Raw genomic sequence first — 8,693 nt, 5'->3', positions numbered from 1 at the left:
AAAATTAAAACATGTTTCAGTTACATTCTAAATGCATATCTGCCTAACTTGAATAAAGCATAAGGATGAAAACAACAGCACTAATCACAGAAGGTGATGTCAAAGAGTAACTGAAAATGTTGTCACAAATATTGAAAATGTTTTAACCATATTAAATTTGGTGTATCTGTTTAAAATTATGAACTTAAATTTAACAAGAAATAAATATTAAAATTTAAAAAAACATGACTGCCAAAAAAAAAACATTACTCTTTAAAAATAGGGAAATTTTTTTTCTGATTTTTTTTTTTTTTTTAAATTTATTTAAACATTTATAAATCATATATAAATATGAATGTATATATCCTATGACATTCTCCCGGTAATGTAATGATTTCAACATGTCATACATTTAAATTGGTTCAGCCGTTTAGCTGCTACAGTTGAACGAACAAACATACATACACACACCCTAAATACATTACACTCCTTTTTGGGCAGCTGTATAAATAAGGTTCATTTCTAAGTATATCAGTTAATTTTTGCTTGGATAGGTTCCATCATGATTTTGTATTATATTAGCAAATACCTCGTTTGAATTTTGAAAATCAGATGATTATTTGCAGAGATATTAAAAGAGGGAACCCCATACATATATACATATATACATACATATATATATATATATATATATATATATATATATATATATATATCGACACTTAACACTCCTGGTAAGACAAGGATTCCAACACAGGGCCATACATCTAAATTGGTTCAGCTGTTGATTTGCTATGGTGGAACAAACTAACATAGAGTGGTGCATGAAATGATCCAACATTTAGTTTTGTTAAAAAAATATTTATTTTAATCACAATACAAAAAAGTAAAATACAATGTGTTTACATATACCTAAAGATTATGTTCTGCTTATCACATGTTCAATATGACCACCATCACGTCCAACAACGAACTCCTATATTGTTAGCAACTCAACAACATGTATCCTCAGTTATCTTGTTACACGCCTCTATGATCATTATTTGCAGTTCCATCACTTTACAACAATGTTTATGGAAAATCTTTTCCTTTAGAAATCCCCAAAGAAAATAAATCACACGGACTCAAATCAGGACTCTTCATGGGCCAGTTCTGTCCACATGCAAAACGATTAGAAAATCAGTTTGAAATGACGTTTGTGTTAAAAGTTTCATGCAGAAAGTCTAAAACAACATTAGCTGGGTATGGTCTGGCTCCACCCTGCATGAACCACTTGTTTTCTAATTGAAACTCTTTGGCAAGAAGCTGAGGAACAGAATTATTACAAAACATGTTTAGATAACATTCACTGTTCATTGTCTGTTCAAAAAAGAATGTCCCTGTTACCCATGACTTAAGATAGCAGCTGACACTGTAATTCTTGGAGCTTGATGCACCTTTTCATGAAGCACATGTGGATTTTCAGAATCCCAAAAACACACATTTTGTTAACACCCATCTAGATGAAAACCAAACATTGTTCAACAACATGTCTTGGTTCACAGTCCATTCAGCAAATGCCAACCCTTCCCTAAATTAACCATTAATTTAGGCAAGACTGTTACTTCGTATAGATACAAATGCAAATCAGTTTTTAAAATTTGCTCTACAGAGTCTAGAAATCCCAACTTGTGCTGCTGCTTTTCTTGTTATTTTGCCGGCCTCCTCAGTAACTCTGCTCTAACAGCTTCAACATTCTGAGAAGAATGAACATTGGCGGGCCGTTTACACTTACTCCTCAAATATTGAACCATCATTATTACATGGATACAGGAACTAAACAATTGTATAAATTAGCGATCTCAGTGCCATAGTGGTAGTATCTCCGCCTTTCATCTAGAGATCCAGGGTTCAAATTCCAGTCAGGTATGGAATTTTTCATATATCACAAAACTCAATTTTCATATTCCATGCAGAAGCTCTTCAGCTTGTGCAACGATGAACCAAGTGCATTGAAATGCAAGGAGACTATGTTGAAAAATTATGTACATGTAAGTTTCCTATTTATATTGCAATAAAATTAACTACATTGCGGATAATAATTGACTTACCCTCGTATTTTTAAAATATTGTATAAAAATTTGACATAATTACAGAAATAGAAAATGAACCCATAGGTGTAAACCTTTTGTTTTTTTTAATTTTTTTCTCATATTGAAAATAATTTTGGAGACAAATAGTCCTTACAATGGAGATCAATGCATTTGCATACTCTGAGGTTTCTTTAAGTTGTTTTTTTTTTTATTTCTTTTGTTTTATCAACTGATGTATGTTTGTTAACTGGTATATTAGGTTATGTATTTGTAATATTATAATGTACCATTTTAGTGTAAGTAAACTTTACTAGAATTTAGCTTATTTATGACTAACCATTTTGAACACAATGTTTATATTCAAAATTCATTTTTATTCTACGAATTTTAGCTATAAAATATCCAGGTACTGTTTTGTAATTATTTTATGTAACTTCAGTAATCCAGTAAGTTTTTTTTTTTGGGGGGGGGGGGGGTGATTGTACATATAGATACAATCTTGAGTGATAACCTAATTTATAAATAGATATTAAATTCTTTACAATTTTTAAATATTTGTTGCGTCTTTTATCACTCAAAAATCATTTTCAAGTTCATTGTACTTATTTCTACACATAATGATTGATTTAGTAATTATAATATACATCATTTCAGTATGGCAATGAAGTTGTGTTACAAGTTTTTTGATTGTTAAAGGTTTTCTAAATTTTTAACGTTTTTTTTTATCTTTATGTAATTATAGAATTATGTACCAACTGATAATGCAGGATCCTGTGAAAGTCAACTATTGGTATTTGTTTTTTTTAGGTTTTTCTCTTACTGTGTTTGGTGGTTAAATTTCTTAAGATAATAAAAACAATTATATAAAACACAGAGTTATTATTTGTCGAAAATGAATAGTAACCAATTGGGAAGAGTTAGGTTTTTTATGTGGCTTTTTACTAGCACAAGGTGAGACTCCATGTGAAATCTCATGGCAATCAAGTTAACAACATCCCTTGAATGTGTATATAAATTTTTAAACAATGTAAAATTATTATAAAGAAATCTCATCAAACAAGCATCTTCTGACATTTAAACTTTTATTGAATGGTTACAGACTCTTAAGCTTAGGATGTAGATTTTAGTTTTGCTGTAATAAGACATAACAAATAAGTAGGCAATGCTATATTAAAGAATTACTATAATTATTTATCACTTTTTAAAATGAGAATGTGATCTTAAAATATATAACAGATAAATGCTGTCTGAATTTTGTACTTGTGTTTAACTAATTGTAAGTTTAATGTTGTTGAGAAAAGAGATCATAATAATACTTCAACTACAGCTGACAATATCATTCTAATTTTAATAAAACTTATTTAAAAAATGACCCTGGCATTTCTTGACGAGTATAGAAATCAATCTGAATAATGTTATAATCTAAAAAGCAAAAGCGGTAAATTGCTTTACTTAACTTTAATATTTTTGATTTTAGTGAGGAATCATGGTCAATTTTTATATCAATTGAACACATCATTTTAATGACTATATTTATTTTAACATTACAAAATCTACTATATCCTTGTCTGAAAATTGTTTGCTTCTTTGGAATTTCACGTATGTAAACAAAATATAAACAATATTCTATTCATAGGTGTATGTAGTTTTAGTTTAATTTCACTTAATCTGTTACTTATAAACAATATCATACTCAAAAGAGTTTATAATGTCCAAAATGAATGTTTTCTAAAAATCTTAAGTTAAAAGATAAAAGTGTTAATTTAATGTAATTACACCAAAAAAAATGATAGGTTAATAATTCATTTTATGCCGAATTAAAATGACATGAGTCAATATAAATTTTGTTTTAGGTTGTTGTAAGAATTGTGTAATTTTTCTGTAGTTTTGAAAGCAATACAGTAACTTCATTTTTTGGTAAATACTAAACAAATATGTATGATTGTTCTTGGGTTGATTTTAAATTATTGTTACTTAAAAAACCAATTTCTTCATGAAAAGTCCATAAAAATTTTTAATTGAATCTGTATTTTGTGAGAAGTAATTATAGCCAGTTGAATAGTAAGATAAATTAACTCTACAAAAGGATGAATGTCGATGACAATCTGTTTTACATACTTAAAAAGCTTTTAAAATTACATTCAATCTTTACATTTACTTACTTATACTAATTTTAATTATTATTTATACAACACTTGGAATGGATTTTGATAATATATTATCAAAATTTTATATATATATAAAATTATTATCACAGAAGGAAGATCAAAAGAGTAGCAACATTCAAATATCTTGGAGAAATGATCACCCAGAACATAAAAGGGCTGTCCAAAAAGTAACTTACATTTTGAAATAAAAAAAAGAAATTTTATTATATACATTTGAAAGGGACAATCTTAAATTATTTTTCTACAGAGTAACCATTTAAATTGAGGCACTTATAACAATGCACAAGCTTTTCAATTTCTTCTCTGTAGAAATCTGGCACCCGTCCGTCTTGCACAAAACTTGTGATAACCAAGCTTCCCAGATACAGTAAACTTCGTGAAATTTGGGGTTAATGAAGCAAGAGTTCCATAATCATATGTGGCAATTTTCATGAATGAATTTTATCGTTGATTTTCATCAGTTCATCAGTCGCAAGGCTAGGCCGACCACTGTAGTCCTCATCATGAACATTGGTGCAGCCATTTTTAAACTAAATGCATCACTGCCTCACTCCACATTTACTCATTATTACATCAGCAAAGTTGCTAATGAATTTCAATTGATTTGAGGTTTTTGCCAGTAAAAACCTAATCACTGAATGCACCTCAAAACTCACAGGATTTTCTATTGAAACGCACATTTTAATAATTCACAATAAAAACAAAGTAGAAAAATCACAGTCCACACGGTACGACAGCTTGATTCATGCTGAGTGTAGTAGAAACAATTTGATGCCAAGATGGCAGCTCTATCCCCAACCATCTCCTCACTAGGCACAAACATAAGTTACTTTCTTGACCGCCCTCATATTACAGAATGAAGGGATGAAAATAACAGCAGATAGAATGGAGAAAGTTCATTATAACTATGATTCTCATTATTCACTATCCATTATCCATCATGTGACGGTAAGATCTGTAACTTAAAATTGATCTGGAGAAATGCAAAACTTCTACGTTATAAGAGAGTGATTCAACCAGCGATCTTATACAGTTCAAATATTTGAATACCTTCTCTAAAACAAACATCAGAAAGTTGAGAAATGATTTTAAGAAGAATTTATGGACCAAAACTAGAAGATTGGATTTAAAAATTAAGATAGACAAATATTTTATCAAAATCTGGAGAAATTCACTTCTTCAGAATGGTCAATGACAAGACTAAAACAAATTTTTAATATTTTTGAAACAGAAAGAAGACAAAAACAAAATAATTAAAAGACAGAAAAGAATCTTAAAACTTAAATTGATAGGAAAAAAGACAAATTTTGAACTGAGATAATTCAGGAAAACAATTGAAACAGAATATCCATAAAAATAAAACATTAATAATAATAAACTTAAAAAGGCTTGAACTGAGAAGAGAAAACAGCAACTTGGTCAGAGAATTTTGGAAGAGAAAAAGTCTTAATGCTGTTTAATGTGGTTCTCAGTTGGTCTATACAAAAAAATGTACATCACCTGAAAGAGTGCAGTTTCCTATTCTATCTAGCACCATACAGTAATTATATAGAATTCAAAATTTAAGTTTTTAGCTTAACAAAAATAAATGTATTTTAGGAGTATTATAGTTATAAAGAAATATTATTTTTTCTCATCTAACATATTTACATCTCACACATTTATCTTATTCTGAAGATCTTAAATCACTGTTTTAAGATATTCATAGGCCAGGCTACTGACATCCAAAACAACTTATATAATCAACCTACATCTGCAAAACATAATCTTTTGGTTGTAGGCAATCTGATATGAATCGTTAGTTTTCTCTGAAAGCACTACAGCCATTCTCAAGAATAACCAGTATCCCAGGAAAGGCACTTACTAATACATACAATCATAATAGATCGTTACAGGAACTATTGTGTGAATATTACAAAAAAATCAAGCAATTTCTAGTTTCCTTCTAGTTTCAGAAAATATTCTGAAGCACACTAGTAAGTCATACCTAATGAAAAGCAAGTGATATTCATTCCAAGGGACACCATCACTATTCAAATGGTTATAATAAACCTAACTTCTATCAGTGACAACAGCTTTTATTAGTGCTTCTAATATCTATGCTGCTTTACATGCATCCCAACAAAGTAAGACTGGGGTAAATATGTAAATAGACAGATTAATATACCATTGTTTGAACAATGGATTATATTCTCTATAAATATAGACACAACAAAATTATTTTTTTATCCAGAATCTCTGGAATAAGGGACTTGCTGTAGAAGTTAATAATAGACAAATGTACTCAGTATTAAATTAAAACTTATGCAATCATTTAAACAAATTAGCTGCAAATGAAATAACACCATATGGTACTGTCACAAGCAACATCAATCAGCTGATGGCATTATTAACATTTAACTTTAAATTTCATTATTATTGTTACATCACAGAAGAAGAACAATTATATCCGAGAAACTAAAATTTGGTTTGTACAATAAATAGAGGTAAGAAGCAATTAAATAAAAAGTTTGATTGTTGATATCCATGAAAGAATGTTTTTTTTAAATTAACTATCTTGCACTTCTTTATATATGAAAATAATTTAAAAAACCTGTAACTGTATCTCAACCGCATTTGCTTTATATTAAGCTTTTTTAGACTACCTTTTGAAGCAATGAGTGGTGTGTTGTTGGATGTGAGAATGCAGTTTGCATTAGGGTTTGAAATACCTGTTATGCAATATTATGAGAAGAATGTGTACGATTTAAACTATGTTCATTTAGAATATTGTTTCTGATGTATTTGATATTTATAGATAAAATTTGTAAATGTAAACAAACACATTGATTTACCTTGAATCAATAAATTTTTTAATGAGATTTATTTGTTTTAGGTCTAAAGAAAAAGAGATCAGATGATGATACCAAAAAACAAATTGAAGAAACAATACCACTAGTTAATGTATCAGAAGATACAACCAGTGAATGTGAATCTATGGACATGCAAAATTCTGAAACTAAAGTATAAAGTTCTAGAATGAACAGTATTTTATGTATGAATATGAATTATAAATTAATAAGAAATAACTAAAACATAGTTACACAGTAATTGTAACTACCATTTTTATGTAAATAAATTGCAAAATAGATATAGAAAGAAGAAACCTACATTGTACATAGTAATGAGAATGAGATTCAAAAACATGGTACTTTCTAAAATTACACAACATTGTCATATTTTTCCACATTGTCATTGTTTGGTTTTAACTAGCATATGCAGATTTGTGAAGTTTTATTATATAGTCTTTTAATTGGTTATCTCTTTCCTAAAGCAAAACTTGCATGTTCAGCAAGAACTGGAGTTAAAGATGTGATTTAACTGGAATGTTATCCTTAATTTTTTCCAAATTCCACTGAATGAGTTCTAAAAATTTAGTAAGCACAAGTGAAATGGTTACAAATTAGCTTAATTTGATACTCCCTCCAGTTCAAGTGAAGGAATTTTGTCTTACTATAATCTGTAATGTTAGCTTTATATTAATGAAAGAAAGTTAAAAAAAAGTATTCCAATTTTTGGAAAAATTAAAAAAAAAAATTGATAACCGCACATATTTAAAATTGAAGAGTTGACAATAGAGATAAATCATTACTACTCCATTTTTGGAGTAGCCAAGTGAAATTTTATTTTATTAATAATTAAAGGAGAATTAGATGAATTTTATCACTACACTTTTTAAAGCAGTACAATGTCTTTTAACTCTGTCAGTAGTTTTTTTTTATGGAGCAACTTCTTGGATACTCTTGTCGAAGAAAGCTTTAAGTAAAGAAGACTAGGTAAAATAAATTTTATCATTACTATTAGGTCAAAATACCTGTTGTTACCTAAAAGAATAAAGAATTATTTTTTATGGTTATAATTAATTCTTTTGGTTATCATTTTTTGTGTTTATAGTTATAAGCATTTTTAATATTAAATTCAAAATATTATTTAATACACATTACTGTGATGGGAATAACAAGGGTAGTTAGAACATGACATGAAATGTCATTTAAAACATTATACAATAAACAACATAAAATTCTGTGCAAAATGTATTAAGATAAAAAGGAATTGTGAATGAAAACAGCAAAATTTAAACAAATTCACAGGATGTTGAGTAAACTTAAAGGACCGATTGAGGACATAAAAAATAAGTGCATCTGGACCACACCCTATTTTCATTTTCCTGGCTGTCTGCTATTTTATTTTATTTTTTCAATAAAAATTTACATCTAAGAACAGATCAAGATATTTTAATGAAATTTAGTGTCCAACATCTACAAAATAAAAGTTGGCAAATGTCAAAACTTTTTTATCATTAATAGCTCCATAAATATAAATTTTATCAAATTATGTTTTATTAGATATGTTAAGTGTTTTAGTGACTTTTTTTACCGATCACAATAATTATAAATAATTATAGTCTGACAATTTTGTGCCCATTTTTATTTCA

This window comes from Lycorma delicatula, chromosome 9 (assembly GCF_047948215.1).
Source record: "Lycorma delicatula isolate Av1 chromosome 9, ASM4794821v1, whole genome shotgun sequence".
NCBI lineage: Eukaryota > Metazoa > Arthropoda > Insecta > Hemiptera > Fulgoridae > Lycorma > Lycorma delicatula.
Note: the sequence above shows the minus strand (reverse complement) of the source record.